This window comes from Triturus cristatus, chromosome 8, assembly GCF_964204655.1.
Source record: "Triturus cristatus chromosome 8, aTriCri1.1, whole genome shotgun sequence".
Lineage (NCBI taxonomy): Eukaryota > Metazoa > Chordata > Amphibia > Caudata > Salamandridae > Triturus > Triturus cristatus.
In genome coordinates, this window is record NC_140591.1 from 293,881,989 (window position 1) to 293,902,467 (window position 20,479).

The 20,479-nt window shown below is 48.0% G+C and overlaps 1 protein-coding gene across 8 annotated transcripts in view; it reads left to right on the plus strand.

Moving 5' to 3' along the window:
• Positions 1-20,479, plus strand: part of PARP4 (poly(ADP-ribose) polymerase family member 4) — a 2,159,601-nt gene that overhangs the window by 190,300 nt on the left and 1,948,822 nt on the right. The window lies entirely within an intron of this gene.

Genomic DNA, 20,479 nt, shown 5'->3' on the forward strand with positions numbered 1-20,479 from the left:
CTGTCAATTAATTGAGACGTAATAGATTTTGCAAATCTAGACGTAGGTATTGAGAGAAAACAAGCATAGGGCTGCACATTTTCTGTTATTTTGCGAAACATCAGTGAACAACGCGTGTGTTTAATTTTAGGAATTCAAGAAGTTGCACTTCTAATTTTAATAATTGTTTACTGTTTAATTGTTTACCGTTTTGTGTTATTCGAGTAAAAAAAAATGTGATTTTTTTCTTTAAGTTTCTTCAGAGAATATGTCTCGGTCTTGTGGACTGTTACACTTGGTTTTTTAGATTGGTAAATGCAGCAATAATTAGAAAATAGGGCCGTTTTTACACATGGGCCTTATTTTGAGTTTAATGGATGGGATACTTTGTCACAAACGTGTCAGATATCCTGTCCCCCATATTACAGGTGTTTTATAGCCTATGGCAGTTGTAATACAGTGGATGGGATATCCTTCACGTTTTGACGAGTATCCCTTCTGCCAAAATCTACATAAGGTAATTCTTTGTATCATTCCTGTCACTACCACCAGTCACAAAACCATCCACATTTTTTTTGTTTATGATATAAAATAGGCTCTCAATTTTTATATCTTTAATTTATATTGTCTGGTACTTTAATATTACTTGTAGTCTGGGTCAAGAAAGTAATAATTTCCCAAAATGCTGATCGCGTGTCTATAAGATCCTTCTGCAAAAATTTATTTGCAGATATATTTTTATTTGTGTTTGCTGTTTTATCTTCACTATTAGCCATTCCTAATTACAGTTACACAAAGGATTTAAACATAAATTTGGAGTCCACTAACAAATAAATTGGTTTGATTATTGTTTTGTAAAGCGCACTACTACCTGGGATGACTATCCTGTTGCTAGGATTTCAGAAAAAATGGAAGAAGAAGGGGAGTTAGCGGGGGAAAAATACATGTTTTGAGAGGCTTACAAAAAACAAGAAAGTTTTCTTGTTTATGGAGAGGCAGCTTAAGATGATTCCACTGTTTTAGAGCCATATGGGAGAAGGAGCAACCTTGCATTCTAGAATAACATTTGCTAGCAATAACAGCCAGATAGAGATCGAAGGGTTATAGTGGTTGATCCTTTTTTTAAGCTAAAGTGGTCCAGAAGAGTAGTAGGCATGGTAGCAAAAGCAGAGCACCGTAAACAAAGCTCACAGAGCAATAGAAAGCAAATAGAGTTTAGCAAGTTAAGAAGTGGAAACATGATGAGGAAGGATATAAATGAAACAAACTGCCAACTTGTGCACCATATGTTATTGCTAGAGGAGATAATTGGGAAGACTAACAGATAGGGTTGCTGCCATTCAGGAGATAGGATATTTAATTGTACCTTAGTTTTCCTAAACTCGAAAGGAAGTAGGAACGTAATTTTCTTAAGTTCTGATGTAAAAGAAGCAATTCTTGGTAAACTTTGAAAATCTGCAGGGCAAAGGTGAGAGCCGAGTTAAAAGTGACCTCTAAATTACAGACTGAAATGGTAGGAGTAGGAGTTGGACAAATAATAAAGGGCCACCAGGGTGAGGACCAGAGTGAGGAGAAGACACCCACTATCAGTACCTTAGTTGTGTCTGAGTTCAGCTTTAACTTGTTGGATTTCAACTGTAATACAACTTCAGAGAGACAAGCTTGGGTACTGGATTGACCGTTTTAAGGATTGTCATCAAGTATGAGCAAAATCAGGGTATCATTTCTGTTCAGAGCAAATTTTAGCCCAATCATTTAGACATGATAAGAAACCTTTATGTTTAAAAAGTTAGTGCTCAACGAGGAACCTTGTGAAATGCCACAGACAAGAGTTTTAAAGTTCAACTGAAAAGTGTAGGGGTAAGCTGTCTGAGTGAGAGAGGAAAGACATGAAGAGAACCATTCCAAAGCTTGGTCACAGATGCCACGTTGAGTAAGACGAGAGAGCGTCAGAGGATGAGATAGTTTAAAAAGCTGCAAACAAGTCAAAGAATCAGGGTAGCAGAATCCCCTTGGTCAGTGATCATGCAGAGGTCGTCTACCGTTGCGAGCAGCGCAGATTCTGTAGTGTGGAGATGTAGGAAATCTGATTGCAGGGAGTCAAGCGATAGGTAAGACTCTTGATAAGGAGAGTTGTCACTTGATGTGTTTTCCAGGCTTTTAGCAGGATTGAGCAACATAGGAATAGCACAATATTTGCTGAGAATTGCAGAATCAGCAGAGAGCTTTCTTAAAAGGGAAACCATTATTGCAGATTTCCAGGCAAATGGAATGATGGCAGATTTAATGGAGATATTGTAGATAGCCAAGAGAGTAGGACTGATAGAAGAGATGTGGCTTTGGGAAGAGTAGAAGGGGTACAAGGATCAATATGAAAGGCAGATTTAATAGCCGGTAGAAGTTGGAAATAGATTCAGAAGAAAGAAAAGGTAAATCGGAGAGGATACAGGCGAAGGAGAGGTTTTAGTCTGACATTTAAAAATATTGGGGGCGAGGGAGGTCACTATTGTTAGCCATGGAAATGGTTTTCATGTTGAAGAAATCAGAGAGGGATTATCAGAAATTGAGCGAATGGGTAATAGAGAGTTGCTTGCATAATGTTAGAGTGTGTTCACAAACAGTTTTGGATACACACTTCACTTGAGGAGTTCCTAGGCTCCTCAGTTTTGATCAGTAGTCGGAGGAGTGAGCCTCCTTGGTGTTTTTCTTATAAGAATTGAGAGAACACTTGTATTCAAAATGGTCCTCAGAAGAATACTTTTGGCACCAACTCTCAATGTTTGTGATTGGCACTTAGCTAGTGTAAGCTCAGAGAAGTACCAGGAGGTGGAGGGATGAGAGGACAAGCAGTAGATTTAGGTTGATAAACAAGAGCTGAGAAGAGCTAGGAGTTATTGGCTATAGGCAAATTCTGTGGGAGATTGATTAGGACCACAAGGTAGAGCATCTAAACCAGCAGTAAAGAAAGACCCAACAACGAGAGAGGACATTTGTCAAAGAAGGGAGGGTATGGGTGGAGGCTGTCTTGATGAAAAGTTTAAAAGGTACAACCAAATGGTCAGTCCAGGTCAATGTGCAACTATCCTCTAATATCCTGCAAATGTGAATACTATTGATTTAACCTAGCATGTGCGGCGGGACAAGATTCCCTGGCTCCAGCTCATCTTTGGTTGTCGCAACACTTTTGCTTGTCTAGATATTTTATCATGAAAATTCTAAGTTGGCAGTGGTAACTAACACTGCTTCTGAAGAAGCTCTCATGGGCTACTCAGACCCAGCAAACTGTCGGCTAACCTCTAATCTTCTGTTATTATCTCTCAAGTTGTTAAATTGTGCTGTTATTTATCATGCAGTCCTTTGTTGAGGCTCTCCCAATGGCTGTTTTTGATCCAGCAAAGGAGCATCATCAACCCATGTTCACATTCTAAATGACTTTTCTTGTACACTTTAACTCTCGTCCTAAGGATATTACACCTTGAGTGTCACTGTCATCAGCCCTGACTCATAGCTTTATTGACATTCAGGGCGGCCTGGGGAGGGGGAGTATTTAAACCCCCAAACTAGTGTGGATAAGCTCCCAGTCAACTTTCCTTTTGGTTGTATGGCTTCCCGATCTGATTAGTTTGTCACTGTAACTGCATTCTGCACTTTTCTTGTTTCCCCGTTTCCTAGTTCTCTCGTTTTAGCAGCTAGACAGGGTCCTTGTTTTAATGCTTGGAACAATATTAGCACTCTCGACAGTGGAAGGACAAGGAGAATTGGATGGTCCGGTATACAGTCTTCTAATTCATACAATAGCAAAAGGGTATACTGTTCCAAAATCTCGGTTCGGGGTGTCTAATTAGGGGTCTGGAACATTTCTGATTACCACGAGGATTAGCTTGGAGAAGCAAGTGCCCTCCCCAAGCAAAGGGTGGCATGCTTAATGATTAGGCATGCACCTTGTTGGGCTGGCGCTGCAATGCCCAATCTTGTACTTAGAATTAACATAATTCATTGGATTACACCGTTTCCATCCAGGAGAAGCTAGGATCATCATTTTCCATGCTTCCCTCACTTTTTAACTTTGACATAGATATTGTCACTTGAATAAGATATTCCTTTAGAAATATCTATAGTCAATTTTAGATCACACTTCATTCCCACTATTATACTATTGTTACACGATATATCCCCAGTATCACTTTGCAAAGTTATGTTATGTTATGTTAAATATATTTATAACGCGCAATAGTTACTCCAAGGAGTGTCCCAGCGCGAAGCCACATGAGAGGAACTAAAGTAAGAGGCTATGGAAACAAATGGGTTTTAAGAAGACGCTTAAAACAGAGTGGATCCTTAGTGTTGCGCAGAAAAAAAGGAAGAGAATTCCAGGCTGCAGCCGCTTTGACCGTAAGCGAGCTACCTCCAATCCTAGACCGGGAAAAGCGTGGGACCCTAGCCAGCAGAAGGGCTGACGAGTGAAGAGCTCTGGTCGGAACATAAAAGGCAAATCGCCTCTGCAGATAGGGGGACCTAGATTGTAGAGGGCATTGTGGGCTATGACCAGAGCTTTAAACTTAACCCTCTCAACCATGGGCAGCCAATGCAAGGCACGAAGATGAACGCGAACACTGCTACTTCTAGCGATTCCAAGAAGGAGCCTTGCGGCCGCATTCTGGTTCACTAGAAGTTTGTTAATGGAGTAAGCAGGCAAGCCCACATAAAGGGCATTGGCATAATCCAGGCGAGATAGTAGCAATGCTCGAACAACCGTTTCCCTAGCAGGTCTAGGGAGAAGAGGGATAAAACTCCTAAGAACCTTAAGAAGGCCAAAGTAAGAAGATCTTTGGCAAAGAGCCCCCTTGAGGGGCCCGTTTGGCATTGCAGCATCAGCCCTACGAGGAGCAGGCCTGATGACTAAGCATGGCAGCTTTTGGCTGTCCACGACGGGGTTTGAGCCTTTTCCACATGGCGTAGGGTTCGCCTTTGAGCCCCTGGAACCCCAGCCCCTGGGGGCAAAATACATTTAAACAGGGAAGGGGTATGCAGGACCCCTCCCCGAACCTTCTTTGGTTTCGGGGACCCAATCCCCAGGCGCAAAATAAAACAAACAGGAGAGGGGGCCATGCTACCCCCGCCCCCCTCCACAAGCCTTATTAGGCCCCGGAGCCTTACCTTATTTTAAAGGGGAAGGGGCAACACGGGCCTCCTCCCCCGAGCCTTATTACACCGACTACCCCATCCGCTGAGGTTGAGTAATTGATAAAGGGAAGGGGGCGCGCAGTCCCCCTCCCTGAGTCTAATTAGGCCCCAGGGACCCTCATCCCAGAGGCCGAAATATAAATAAAAGGGGACGTAGGCCGCGTGACCCCCCGAGCCTTTATAGGCCTGAGTCCTAACATGTCTGCCACCACTTCCTGGTTGAGATCTGTCGTCTCTGTGTATCCTCCGTGGCGTGATGTATACACTTTTTTTATACTTTAATTTCTTCAGAAACTACTTAACAGATTTATACCATCACACAAAAAGCACTAGTTCTGGACCAAGGTCTAGATCTCTGTCAAATTTGATGTAATCTGGTTTGGGCTGTAGCTGTGTCTAAAATTTCTATTGAAAAAAAAATTAGGAAAATGCATTTGGGATCCCGCCCTTATTCCTGGACCCTGCTTGACAGATCACCCCAAAACTTTCCTTGCGCAGATTAGCCAAAACGTAGTTATTAGCAACACAAAATCATGCATTTCCTATGGAAACACAATCCTAACTATAACTACCCAGTGGAGCACACCAGTGATGTGTGTATGCGTATGTCTATATATATATATGTATTACTTACTGGCCGTCTAGAGTTGGTAGTTATAGTTAGAACCAAAGTTTCAATAGGAAAAGCATTTTTTGTTTTGCCAATAACTTTGGCGCTGCTGGACGAATCTTCGTGAAGCTTTTGAAAAACGTACCCTTATCGGTTCAGCTGCTGTGTTGGAAGTTTCGGGGTGGTCTGTCAAGCGGGGGCCGATAAAAAAGGGAGGTTCCAAAATGTGTTTCCCCATGTTATATCTTTGAGGATTTATCATTTTTTTAACATGACTACAGCCTGTACTGCTGAACGACATTACACCAAATGTGGCAGAAGGCAAGATGTTGGTCCAGAAAGGGTGCTGTTTGTGATTTGGTGTAAATCCGTTCAGTAGTTTTTGAGATACTTGAACGTTTAAAAATATAGATATCTGGGGACGCGAGTCCTTTCAGTGGACTCGCGGATCATACTAAAATTTGATTGGCTGCCAACACTTCAACCAGGAAGTGTTGGCAACCATCTTGGGACCTGGCTTGAAGCAGAGTCCTACAAAAAAAGTAAAAAAATAAAGAAAAGGGGGCAGGGTAGGAATAGCCTAACCCCTCCGATATGGTGGGGCCGCCACCTACCCGGGGCTTTAACTTTACCAGGGGGCTGCACGGACCTCCCCTTAGCCCTGGGGACCGCCACCTCCTAGGGCTTTAAATGTAATTATTGTGGGTGGGCTGCACAGCCCCCTCCCACACAGCACCGGGACGGCTACCTGCCTGGGACAAATTCAAAGAAAGGAGTGGAGCCGTGCGTCCCCCCTCCTGGATCCCTTGATGGCCCTGGGGACCACCACCGCCCAGTAATTTTCCACGGGTGCCCAACCCCGGGACATTGCAGGTTACTGTGGCGGTGCTCCCGCCAATCCATAGCAAATGCTGCTCCTCTTCTAGTAGGCGACAGCAGAAAATGCTCTCGCTTACTTAAAGGAAAGGAGAATTGCTTTTACACACATGGAGCTACATGTTAGCAGCTTCTTATGTGTAAAAGCAATGCCAGCTCCTCATGATGCGTTGAGCCAGCAGGGACCGCGGGGGCCTTCAGGCTCCCCCTGTGGTACCCAACGTTTAAAAAGTGGGTTCCCTGGGTGAGAGCATGGCACGCAGTAGATCGATCAGGCCTCGGGGGATGGGGTCCCCGGGGCCAAAATCAGCCTGGGAGGGGGGCCTCTAGCTCCACCCATAGACTATTTAAAATGGAAAAATAAAAGGCTGGCCCCGGAGTATGGAATCCGGGGCCCAGAATCGGCCCGGGATGCATGGCCCTCCTCACCCACTGAAAAAGGCCTCGCCCTGGGGGGTGGAGTCTCCAGGGCAGAAAATGGCCCAGGGAAGGGGGGCCAGCTACCTACTCCCTTGAAAAAGAACAACAAAAAAACCTCTGGCAAGTCGCCGGAGGCCACGTCCACTTAACCACCACTCTGAAAATACGCCTCCGGGCACACTGCCAGTTGGGGAATTAAGTCCCCTTGGATGCTGAGGGTCTCAGAGGTCCAGGAACCCCTTCAGGACTTGTGTAACCTCCAGTAAACACCCAGACAGCTTGATTGAGAGGACTTGGAGGCCACACCCGCTTTCTCCACCACTCTGCAAACGTGTCTCCTGGTGCGCTGCTGGTTGAGGAATGAATTCCACTTTACTCCTGAGGCCTACAGGACTAAAGTGGACTTCCTCCCCCAACCAGTAGTGTACCCGGAGGTGTGTTTGTAGAGTGGTGGAGAAAGAGGGCATAGCCTCTGACAACTTCTCAGCAATCCTGCTGTGAGGGACTTACTGGAGGTAACAGGAGGGATAGTTGGCTCCCTGAGGGACCTTGGGGGCCAAGAAGCCCTCCTGGCACCTCCTGTAAGTCCTATACAGCGGGATTCCTGAGAGTTAGTCTGAGGCTCGCCACTTTTCTCCAACTCTCTGCAAACATGACTACTGCTTAAGCATGGAAATTCACTGAAAAAACAGAGGTCACAGGAATGTTATATTTAGGAATCAGCATTTAAAAATCTTAGAAATTAACTGGAAAAAAAAGGTTACAGGGACATTATAGTTTGGCTAAGGTTTCACTCTTACAAAACTAGTGAAATTCGTCCACTGTAGTTAATGAGCTAACTATAACTCGTGCTCCCGCAATACACTGCTTATGACCTCACATACTACATCACTTATGACCTGGTCAGTGACATCACTTACGACATCTCAAATGACATCCCTGATGACATCATCCAATGTCTGTGAGTGTGTCACTTTGTTTCCCAAAGTCTCCTGTGATTGTTCACAGTTGCACAAAGTCCTCTTGGGAGGCTTGCAAACGACTTCCAGGAAAGGACACAATAAGCCTGCATGGGGGAAGATGTGTTACCTCTCCTAGGCAGAGAGCTACATGGGTGTTTGCCCAAAAGGCAAGTTTCAAAGAAGATGCTGCCTTTGAAAGGCAAATGGGAAACACTTGGGAAATGGGCTGTTCTCTTGTTTAGAGTAGACAGACAGGCTGGCATTGGGACAGAGAAGGGAAACCAGTTGTCAAACCATTTTGTCTGGGATGTGTAACCCCAGCGGGTTCTCCGCTTCTCCCCCCCGAGAAAATTTCGTAAAAAGAGTGGGCAAATGGTTCATTTTCAAGCACATTTGAGAAAGCAAGAAGGTTAATAACATAATTGTTGAAAGTGTGGTTATGGCATCTGAGATTTTGAAGTAGGTAGCTGCTTATTCAGTATAACCACAGAACTACATAATATTTCCTCCTCCCTGGCCGAGAAAGTGGCTGCTTTTGGGCACTCTGGCTTTCATTGGCTGCAGGTACAGTTGTTAGGGGGTTTCGATGTAGCCAGGGGTATGAGACTGGAATGGCAGACGGCACTCTTAGCACACCCCACTCACTCAGCCTCTTGCTTTTCTATGATGCCCCTTCTTCCCCATCGTTCGTTCGACTGTTCTTTTTATCTCCAACAACACAGTGAGGTAAAACAAATTTACTAGCCCTAATTTAGCTGCATCAAAGGAAGCCACACCACTTCCCAGCCTCCACTCTGGGCCTTGGGGTGTTGTCCAGTGTTTTATTATGTGAAAGGCAGCGCGTGAAAGACACGGCATGGAGGGAGCTGGGGGGAACACCTCTAATCAAACAATTTGCTGATGGTCTGCACTGAGGTGATCACCGGAGCAGAGCCGAAAGCAGGCATAATCAAAAGACTTATTTTACATTACCCCCTCATATGTCCTCCTCGTCCCAGTCCCTACAATGTGAGGCTGCCCTGCCTCACGACAGGCTTATACAAAACGCCAGTGTTTTCTTTATTTCCCTTATATAAGCCCTTCCCACCCACTGCCATGCCTGGTTTTGTTTCCTGTCCGACACGACGCTCAGAGCGTTGGTGTTTCTGATCCTTAGGTGTTCCTGTGGCTGCCGTTTTCAGGCAGCGGGGATCTGGTGCTGTGAGTTTTTGTTTTTATTTTATACTATATTTGTTCTGTGTAACGCGGACCTCACCAGTGTTCCGGTCGGTCGCATTCCTGCTCCATTGACTGAACGCGCTCCCCGGACATTTGCATGGCTGGGGTGGGGAGCTTTCCTCTGCATTCTGTTTTTGGGTTGTTCCGGGGCTGAGGGTTTCCACCGGCAACCAGCTCCCGTATCCATGGTCTTTGTTTCTGTGGCTGTGGGGAAGGCAGCGGGGCTCTCCTTTTTGGCGATTCAAGTCTCGTGTGGGTTGAGACTTTGTTGCCTGGAGACAGTATTTAAAAGGAATTGCTGGGCACTTGCTGGTTTGTTCTGTGGGTTCCTGTGCAGTATTTGTTCTTCCTCTCCGGTGCCTGCGAAATCTCTGTCCAAGAGGAATAATGTACAGGACCTGCAGGAGGATGACCTGTTGCAGATTTCCAGGTTCGATTTGCAGGAATTCATTAATTCTGCCATGCAGGCTGTGCTGTTTGAGCCTTCTGCCAAAAAATCTAAGGTGGCGGAGGATGAGAACATGGGCAATTCCCCTAAGGGGAAGTATAACCAGGCGAGGTTTTTTCAGACATGTTGGTAAATATTCGTGAGGTGCTGGGGTGTGATCCTAAGTCATTGGCTGATGATGGTTTTTACTCACAGTATAGTACCTCGGTGGTGGATAACCTGCCCTTTAATGATATCATTAAGGACATTCTGGCTAAGGAATGGCTTGAGGTCGACAAGCAGTGGATTCCTCACTTTTTGGGAAAAGCGTCTCGCATGGCGGAGTTTGATTCCCTGTTTCCTCAAGTTCCTAAAGTCAATTCTATTTTGTCCTCCATGGCTTCTTCTTCTTTGTCTTCGGAGGAAGCTTCCCTTGCTGACCCGTTTGAGCGGAAGGTGGAGTCTGCTCTGAAGCATTCTTATGCTGCTTCTAAATTTGGTGTTTGGGCTTGAACTTACTCTGCCTATGCCTCACAGGTCCTTATCAAAGATTTTGAGAAGTTGTTTGACTGTCTTCAAGATCAGGAGGATCCCACTCCTATCTTGGCGCAGATGGAGGTCTTGGCTCAGTTTTTGTCTGATGTAACTTTTGATACACTGTGGGCCTTCCCCTCGGCTGCCGGGGCGGCGGTGGCTGGTCGGAGGTCTCTTTGGATGAAGTCTCGGCATCTTGACTCAGCTCAGAAGTCCTTGATTCATAAACTGCCTTTTGATGGTCCCAGGCTTTTTGGGGACGATTTGAAAATGATGGTGTAGTGGTCTGCGGAGGAGAAGAAGTTGTTTAAGTGTTTACAGAGTGTGCATAAGAAGTCCTTTTTCCATAAGCAAGGTTTTCAGGGTGCTCTGTCTTCTTCTCAGCCCGTTTGTGGATGGGCCCGTGGTCGAGGGTTGCGTTCCATTATAAATCCCGCCCTCAATAGCAGCAGCCCCAACGTGCTGGGCAAAAGTGACAATTCCAAGGTGGGGGCTCGGCTCCATTTGTTCCTTGATCGTTGGTCAAGTCTGATTTGTGACCAGTGGGTCCTGTCGGTCATCAATCAGGGTTACCAGATTCCGTTCCACGGCCCTCCCACTTTGGAATGTGTTTGGGTTACCCCGTTGTCAAGAGACCTCGTGAAAAGGTCTGCCATGTTGTTAGGTGTGCACTTGTTACTGTCAAAGGGCGCTGTTCTCCTGGTCCCAGAGGCAAAATGGGGCCTGGGATTCTATTCCACTCTGTTCCTGGTCCCAAAACGCAATGGTTCATTCCGCCCGATTCTGAATCTCAAGTCTTTGAACAGATTGATGTGGCTGGATCATTTTCGGATGGTCACCTTGCAGTCCGTCATTCCCCTCATCCAAAAGGGCGATTTTTTTTTTTGGCTTCTCTGGACCTAGAAGACTCTTATTTTCATGTTCCTGTTCATCCGGAAAGCCAACGGTTCCTGAGGTTTGCAGTGAACAGGGTCCGTTACCAGTTTCGGGTGTTGCCTTTCGGCCTCTCTTCTGTCCCCTGGACTTTTACCAAGTATTGGCTCCTGCTGTGGGAGTTTTACACCTTCAGGGTTTCTCTGTGTTTCCCTATATTGATGATTGTTTGATCTCTGCTTCCTCCCTTCCCAAGGCTCTTCTGGCAGTGGAGGCGACGATGGCCATGTTCCAGGGTCTGGGGTTCAAGCGGAATCTGGCGAAATCTCATCTGGTCCCTGTTCAGAGACTTCAGTTTATCGGGGGACTTTACGACACCTTGTTGGGGACTGTGTTTCTTCCTCCTGCTTGGATCTCTACCCTACAGCTTCTTCTGCGGGACCTGCTGAGTCGCCCATCTGCCCCAGCTCGGGTTTAGTTGCGGGTCCAGTGGTGTGGTTCCTTGGGCTTGCCTGCCCCTCAAGCCCTTGGTGAATCATCGGTTGTCTCAGTGGGACCCCTTCCATGCAGGTTACGACACTCTGGCTCCTCTCTCCCCTATTCTGGTTCAATTCAATTCAATTCTTTCTTTATTCGTCCTTCCAAAAGACAGGACATAAAAGATACACATAGATATAAACATCATTTAAAAGATCATCACAGTCAATACAAACTTATTTTCCGTTTAAAAAGAATACAACAGCTCAAAAATTTAGTACTTTTTCTTGAAACTAATGGGACAATGCAAAAACACCTGGGTGTGTAAGTAGCAGCAAGTTTATCAGATGTAGACTAAAGTGACAGTGCAAAAAAACGCTTGGGTTCGTAAATGGCAGCAAATATTGTCTAGTAGTGCAACAAAGAGAAACATTCCATCAATAGCAGCAAATATTATCAGAAAATATGTGAGTAATAAAATGGGACCTAAAAACAAGTCAATAAATCAAATAAACATTTTAGCAGCGATACAAATGCATTCCATACAGGAAATGATAAAATACATTATAATTAAAAACAGCATACTCCTTCTCTTTGCTAAAATGTACTTCAAAAAGCTGCCAACCGCTAAAAACGAACATCGAGATCATTCAGTTGCTGCAAAAAGAACAAAACCAATTTGCACTTAAAGAATTTGTGTCTGCGCAACCGCTTTAGCTAAGTAGATCTCCAAGGCTGGCGATAGTGGACGATAAAAAAGGAGTTTTTATCGTCCAAAATCAGCCAATTAAAATTTTCCCAATAATCCGTACCTCCAATAGGGGAGGAGACTGAACTCCAAATTAGCGAGGTACGACAATAGGAGTGTGTATGCTGTGTGAAAACACTTAATAGAAGAGTGAGAAAATGGGTCCCATTCTTACTCTAGATTCTGCCTATGCTTAAGGACCAATTTCAAGAAGATTGCTATCGATTTAGCAAAAGGTTCAGCGTCTAAACACAGAAGGGCAAAGAATGCTGGTCGACACCTGCGTAGGCCCATGAGTCACTGTTTCCTCAAGTCTTGGTAAAATTTGCAAAACAAGATTGTGTGAATCGTTGATTGGGGGGAGGTATCGTCACAGAAACAAGGTTGAGGAAGTTTTTCCCAGGTATTCATCTTGGGAAAAGCAACCAGATGGTGAAAGAAATTTCATCTTAGCCTAGTTAGCAAAAAACGTTCATAGCCTGAAAAATTAAAGGTTAAGTAGGGCTGGACCATCGTCGATGTTTGAATTTGTAATGAGTGTTGAACAGTAGGTTTGGAGACCTCTCTAGACAGTCGTAAGGATTCTAAATGAGCCAGGCATGCCTTTTTTTCTTTTTTTAATTTTTTTTTATTGTTTTCAAAACAGTTAAAACAATAAGACACTGAAACAGACCTTGCGCACAGATCCTTTGACAAATCATCACCCAAATGCACAATCCCACAACCAACCCAAGTTCTACTGTATTGATACAGACAGTGGCTCCCCACCTCCCCACAGCCCCGTAGGCCATCTCAACAATCCGAATCAGAGGAGTCCTCATCTGAAAGCGGTGGCGGGTCACATATTCCTCCCCTATACTTGTTCCATGCCCCCCAGACCTTGTCCCACTTGCGAGGACATCCCCGCCTGATAAATACTGATCGCTCAGCGAACATGCCTGCATCCATATCTCTCCTCCATACGGTCAGCAACGGCACCCCCACCGCTCCCCATTTTTGGGCTATGTTCCTTTTGGCCGTCATTATCCCCAGCGTTACCCAGCTCTGCGCCTGACGATTGAGATCATTGGGCTCCCACACATTTAACAGACAACGCCGAGGCTCCGGCACCAACAATATCCCGCACGCCTGCGACATTGTATGCAGCATTCGCTTCCAGAAGTCTTGGATGACAGGACACTCCCAGATAGTGTGATAAAAGGTTCCCTCCTCCGTACAACCACGCAAACAGAAGGGGTGTAGCGCTCTGCCCATCTTATGTAGTAAGCACCTGGTGTAGTACGAGCGATGCAAAATACGATGCTGCACCAGCCGCAGCCTCGAAGGTATACCCGCCTCGCGCGGCGAGGCCAGCGCCTCGCGCCATTCCGGGTCATCAAAGTCACCGACCTCGTCGGCCCACTTCTCCCGCAAGGGCCCCATAGGGTCCGGCAGATTGTTGATAAGTTTGCGGTATGTGAAGGACGTAGCCTTCTTTGGCATGTATTCCGTCAACAGCCTGTCCTCCAACGGGGACGCCTCCGGAACCTGCGCACCAGGAGCCAGCTGTGCAACTAGGGCATGTCTCATCTGGAGGTATCTGAACCATTCCGAAGGAGCCAGCTCATATTGCTGTTGCAAGCGCGCAAACTGGACGACCGCCCCCTTTTGCCACACATCACCTATCACCGAAATTCCGATGCTGTCCCAAGCGTTGAAGCCCTTGCTATCCCTCAATCGTCCCAATTGCTTGGCATCCCAGAGAGGTGTAAGTTGAGTCAAGACCCCCCTCCATCCCAACCTGGCCTGCGCCGCATGCCAGATAGACACAGTCTGTCTCAGAGGGCCGATCAACTTCGAGGCTAGTCTAGCATCATACACAGGGGACATCATACCCCTCTCGCCCAGCACATCCCTGTCCGCCTTAAATGCAGGGTCAGACTGTGGCGCGTGGAGCCACTGGTTAATCACCTTCAGCTGCGCCGCCCAATAGTAGAGCTGGATATCCGGGAGCGCAATTCCCCCATCGTACCACCCGCAAACTAATTTAGATTGCGCAATTCGCGCCGGTTTGTTGCCCCAGAGTAGGCTGGAAACCTGCGCTGCTATCGCGCGGAAGTAGGCCGGAGGCACCGGATACGGGGTATTCTCCAGTACGTATAAAAATCGCGGCAGAGCCATCATTTTGAAGAGCGCCGCTCTCCCCACCAGGGTCAGAGGCAGCGCTCCCCAGTGCTGCACGTCACGCTTGAGGCGGTCCACTTGAGGGCTTAGATTGCACCTGAAAAACTCCATCTGATCCATCGTAATGTGCACCCCCACATACTTGAACGACCCCTCCGCCACATGAAGCGGACATCCCGCCGACAGCCGCGGAGGGGGGCCCCGCAGTACGAGGAGGACTGACTTCGACCAATTTATCGTATAGCCAGACGCTCTGCCAAAGATCTCGCAGATGTTAAGTAGCGTCAATATGGAACGCCTAGGGGAGGACAAATACAGCAGCACGTCATCCGCGTATAGGGAGACGCGGTCCTCCCATTCGGCAGACCACCGAAGGCCCCGCATCATGGGCTCCCATCGTATCCAAGCCGCGAGCGGCTCGAGCACTAGGGCGAAGAGCAGCGGCGACAAAGGACAGCCCTGACGCGTGCCACGCGCTAGGGGAAGTCCTCCGACATATGCCCGTTGGCCGCGACATGGGCCAGTGGTTTAGTGTATAGGAGTTGGACCCAGGCACAGAATTTAGGCCCGAACCCCAGATGCAACAATACCGCAAAGAGAAAGGGCCATTCTACCATGTCGAACGCCATTCGTGCGTCAAGGGAAAGAATCACTGCCGGTTCCTGCAAACGTTCCACCCGGGCCAGCACACCATGCAGTCGCCTCAAGTTGTGAGATGTACCTCTGCCAGGCATAAAGCCCGACTGATCCGGGTGCACAATGTCAGATAAATGCGGCGTTAGCCTGATGGCCAACAATTTCGCGAGGATCTTGGCCTCCGCGTTGATCAGCGAGATGGGACGGTAAGAGGTACATTGATCTGCCGGTTTACCCGACTTCGGAATTACCACGATGGTGGCCGTTCGTTGATCCACGGGGAGCTCTCCCGTCTCCAGGCTATGCGTAAACATATTTAGTAAGTGCGGGGCCAGCGTCTCGGATAGCCTCTGATAGAGCTCGATCGGGATGCCGTTTGGTCCCAAAGCTTTACTGGGCTGTAACGCGCCGATAGCCGCCCGGAGCTCCTCCACCGTGAGCTCGGCCTCAAGGGTCTCCCGAGCTTCAGGGGGAAGCTTGGGCATCTGCAGGTCTCGGATGTACGTCAGTGCCATCTCCACCGTCATGGAGGAAGCGGAGGAGTACACCCCTCGAAAATGCTCTGCTAGGGTGTGCACTATTACTCGCGGGTTGGTCGTCTTCAACCCCTCGTCAGTGCCAAGTTGCGCAATCCATCTGGCACCACTGTCGCGTCTGTCAAGCCACGCCAGCAGCCTACCCGTTTTATCGCCCACATCGTAAACTGTGTGCCTTGAGGCCTCTAGGCGCTGTCGGACACGCTCTGCGAGGTGCTCCTTATATTTCGTCTGTATCACATGCAGGTCGTGTGAGGCCGCGGGGGAGGGAGCATGGGCCTGGCGAACCTCCGCCGCCCGGAGCTCGAGCTCAAGCGACTTCAACTCAGCTAGCTGTTCACGCTTATACTCCGAAACGGCGGCCATCGCCTGTCCCCGTACTACCGTTTTGTATGCCTCCCAAAGAACCGCAGGGGAGTCGACCGAGGTGGCGTTTTCTTGGAAGTAAGATTTCGTCGCCTTCGCTATAGATTTACTAATCTTTGGTAGCCGTATGCAGCCAGGGCGTATCGGATAAATACGGCGACGCATCAGTTGATCACTAGTGTAGTGCAAGAGTATCGGGGAATGATCAGAGATACCTCTGGGTCTGATGTCTATACTTTCGATATTTTGGAGGCAACCGGGGGAGCCCAGAAAGTAATCAATGCGGGTTAGACTATTGTGCACCCCGGAGTGATAAGTGTAGTGCTGCGCCGTCGGGTGATGCAACCGCCATAGATCTGTGAACCCGATCGCTTCTGCGAAACTCGCAAGGCGTGACACCCCCCCGCCCTTCGCTCGGGGCGGACACCGGTCAGTGAGGTCGTTCATAACAGCATTGAAGTCGCCACCCAATAACACCTCCCCCTCCGGTAGTGTAAGCAGAAATTCACTGAGCGCCGGGAACGCCGCAGCATGCAGCCCAGGTGGGATATAGACAGAAACTATGTTGAGGGGCCGCCCCTCCCATTGAGTGTGAGCAGCGGCGAAGCGCCCAGACCCCTCAGTGTGTACACTGAGCACGATCAAGTGGGACTGCCGGCGCAGCAGTATGCCAACCCCCCAGGAACCAGAGGTGAATTCAGAGTGCGCCACCATCTTATACCCCCATCTGTCCAACGCTTTAGTAGTGGTGCCAGTGAGGTGAGTCTCTTGGAGCAAGACCACCGCCGGGGTGCACCTCTTAATACTTTGCAGGACCAGGCCCCGTTTAATTTTATCTCCCAATCCCCGCACATTCCACGTGAGTAAAGAGAGGGGTTGCACCGGGGTCAAAGTGGTTTCAGGCGGTGAGTCGTACAACAAGCCGGACATTACGGTGGCTGGGATAAATGACGAGGCATGGTGCGGATAGAGTGGTGTGAGACATGTGCTGTGTAGTGAGATCGTGCTTGGTATAGGTCAAGTGTCCGTGCCATCCAGAACCCAAACATGTGAACAGAACCGTAAAACAATCCCCAACCCCCCAACCTCCTCCGAACCTCCCTGCCACACGGACTCAGAACTGCCCGCCACTCCAACTCAGCAGAGTGCTCAATTCCCTTAACCCCAAACAGTACTTGCGCTTTAAGGAGCGTGGGGTCCGAGGAAGACCAGAACATCCCCTGTCCCCAGGTCCCATCGTTCATGCCCTAAGGCAACGTGAAGTAGGCCAGTCCAGCAGCAGTAGGTCCCGGAGGTCATTATCCAACTCCATGCCGGGGGGAACTTCCGCCACGGCTTCATCCGGTAGGCTCCTCTTCAACCTCCTCCGTCCGCGACTATCAGGATCTTCCGAACCCCCAGGGTGTCTCGTCCTTCCGTGTGAGCGCCCAGCACCCTTAGCCTGGCGCCATCCCTCCAGCCAGTCATGAGCCTCCTCCGGCATGTTAAAGAATATAGTTTTGCCATCCGCCACCACACGTAGCCGCGCCGGGAAGAGCATAGCATAGGGAAGTTCACGGGCTCCTAGCTTCGTTTTGACTTCCAGGAAGCTCCGTCGCTGCGCCGCCACTGCCGCCGTATAGTCCGGGAAGAAGGAAACCGTGGAGTTTTGGAGACGGAGGGGCGGCGCCACACGCGCCGCCTGAAGAATGGCATCCCTGTTGCGGAAGTTGAACAGGCGGTCCAGGACAGGCCTCGGAGATGCACCCACCTTCGGCCGGCCACCGGGTACTCTATGGGTGCGCTCCACCGAGAAAAAGGCCGATAGGCCCTTGGGCTGCAACTTAGACTTTATCAAGTCTTCAACGTACAGGTCCATGGCAGGATGCCCCTCCCTTTCGGGAATCCCAGTTATGCGCACATTGTTGCGGTGGGAGCGCCCCTCTTGGTCGTCCAACCTGGCCGCCATACGTTTATTCTCCGTCTCCAACTGTGACACCTTTTGTAGGAGATAGCGCGAGTCTTTCGCTAAGGTATCTGTCACCTGCTCCACATCCGCGACCCTGGCTGACATTTTCTGGAAGTCCGCGCGGAGAAGGGACACGTCCGAGCAAATCGACCCCACAGTGGACTGTACTTGCGTCAAGGCAGCCATGATGTCCTCCAGCGTTACCTTAGGCATCTCCTTGTCTGCCGCCACCTTCTCAGTGCGTCCGCCGCGGTCCTGCAATGAGGAGGAGTCTTTGGTGTAGGCGAATTTCTCCAGCTTGCCTTGCAGGTTCCCTCTGGCTCCCTTCCCTCTCATGGTCCCGTCAGGTGATGTTGCCAGACTCGCCCCCCGTCCACCGCCAGAAAACTGTTCTCCACCCTTTGCAGTTCCTCAATCTTGGTAAAACCCCATACCCATATAATGCACTAGAGACACATTTTGCTCTATATATCTCGAGTAGTTCAATGATGGGACGGCTGCCTAACTTGTGTGCAAAGTTAACCACAGCAGCTGTTGTCCTCTTGAAAGTAAGTTGCCTAGATTCAATAGCAGGCTTCCAGGAAGATTTGTGGTCGAAAACTACGCCCAGGTAAGGGTAGGTGGTTGTGCGCTCTAATTTCTGGGTTTCAATATACATGGGCTTCATGTTCTTCGCCCTTAGCCCTGCAGACATGACAAACGTCTTTTTGATGTTTATCTTTAGGCCAAGATTGGCCATAAAAGTGTGATACTTTGTTAGGGCACGCTGCAACTCCAAGGGGGTGCGAGCTAATATTACAGCGTCGTCCGCATAGAGTAGAATCGGTATTGGGCGCTTATTTATAGTGGGGAGGTCCTGGGACCCCAAAACCATGGCTTTTTCCAGGCCATTGGTATACAGATTAAATAAAAAAGGTGCCAGGATGCAACCCTGCCTTACCCCGCGTTCCACTCTGAACGACTTCGTTAGCTCGCCCCCCACACCAAATCTAACTCTAGCTGTGGCATCTGAGTATAATTCACGCAGGAATGTTAAAAGAGAGCTCTCGACACCCATGTCTTCTAAAATGACCCACAGGTTAGTGTGATTAACGCACTCAAATGCCGCTGAAAGGTCAACATATGCCATATAGAGCGCCCCCCCCCCTTTGCGTTTACATATTTACCAATTAATAGCGATAGGTTAAGCACTTGCTCTATAGTGCCCAAACCCTCACGAAACCCACCCTGTAGGTCAGACAGAACTTTATTGTCTGATGCCCACTGCTGAAGTCAGCCTAAGATAACGCGGCCGGCCACTTTCCCCAGCGAGTCCAACAGGGAGATAAGCCGGTAACAGGATGGTGACTCGCGGTCCCCTTTTTTAAATATGGGAACAAGAATAGATTGGGACCATGAGTCAATAAGACCCGCATCACATGATGCCTGAAGGACCCTAGTTACGATTGGCGACCAGAGTTCCATATTAGATTTAAAGAAATCAATTGGAACCCCGTCGGGGCCTGGGGCCTTGCCATTTTTACTGGCCTTCAATGCCAGTTCCACTTCCTTGTGTGTGATGTGAATAGGCAAGGGAAAGGGAGTTATGTTTGACTCAGGTAAAGGCGATTGAGTTGCGGATGAGGGGAGGCTGAATATCCGCTCAAAATAGTCAACCCACACCTGTTCATCAATCGCAACGTGAAGGCTAGGTTTCACCGTGGAATCTGCTAGAAAGGGTGATTTCACAATCTTCCAAAAGGCAGCACTATCCCCCATGGAACAGGAAGTACGTAGTTGAAGCCAAAGATCTTTTTTCAACATTTTTTTCCTAGTTTTTTGTACCTGTTTATACTTCTTCCTAAGAGCAGCAATTTCCATGGGGGTTCTATCCTTTTTATTTAGAGCTACTTTTAGGTTCTGATAAGCTTTCGTGCAAGCACTATCGAACCAACCCTTCCTTCTAGAATTACCTGTTTTTGTGTGGACAAAAAGGATTTCGCTAATTGATGTGTTTAGTAGCAGAAAATTGGCCATAATTTCCTCACTTGTAGCGTCTAAGTCAAGACATTTATCAAGAACTGGTCTTAAGTTTATAAGCAATCTAGTAGTAATGGCCTGGGGGTCCACCTTTTCCCATCTTAACGAATAGCCATTAAGTCTATCTAATGTGAGGTTATTTTGGGTTAGAATCGTCGTAGTTTTGCGACTCTCTCGGCCCTTAGTAAATGTTAAAGTAACGCTAATTGGGTTTTGATCACTAATGATAATGTCGTGAGTTTTGCAGTTTAGTACGTCCTTCCCAGCTGTTACCGAAAAAAAAATGAAATCGATCGCATTTGGCTTCCCTCTACTAATAAAGGTAGGTTTGACCGGAATGGGAGGGTTCGCCAGGTCGTTAACAAGGCCGAGTTCTAGGCCATATAAGGTTTCGTTCAAGCATTGCCCGAATGGAGTATGGGAAAAATGTGTTATTGGGTCACCGTTTTCATCCACAATACCGCAGACTATATTGGTGCTATGCTTGCAAAGGGTCTGATTAA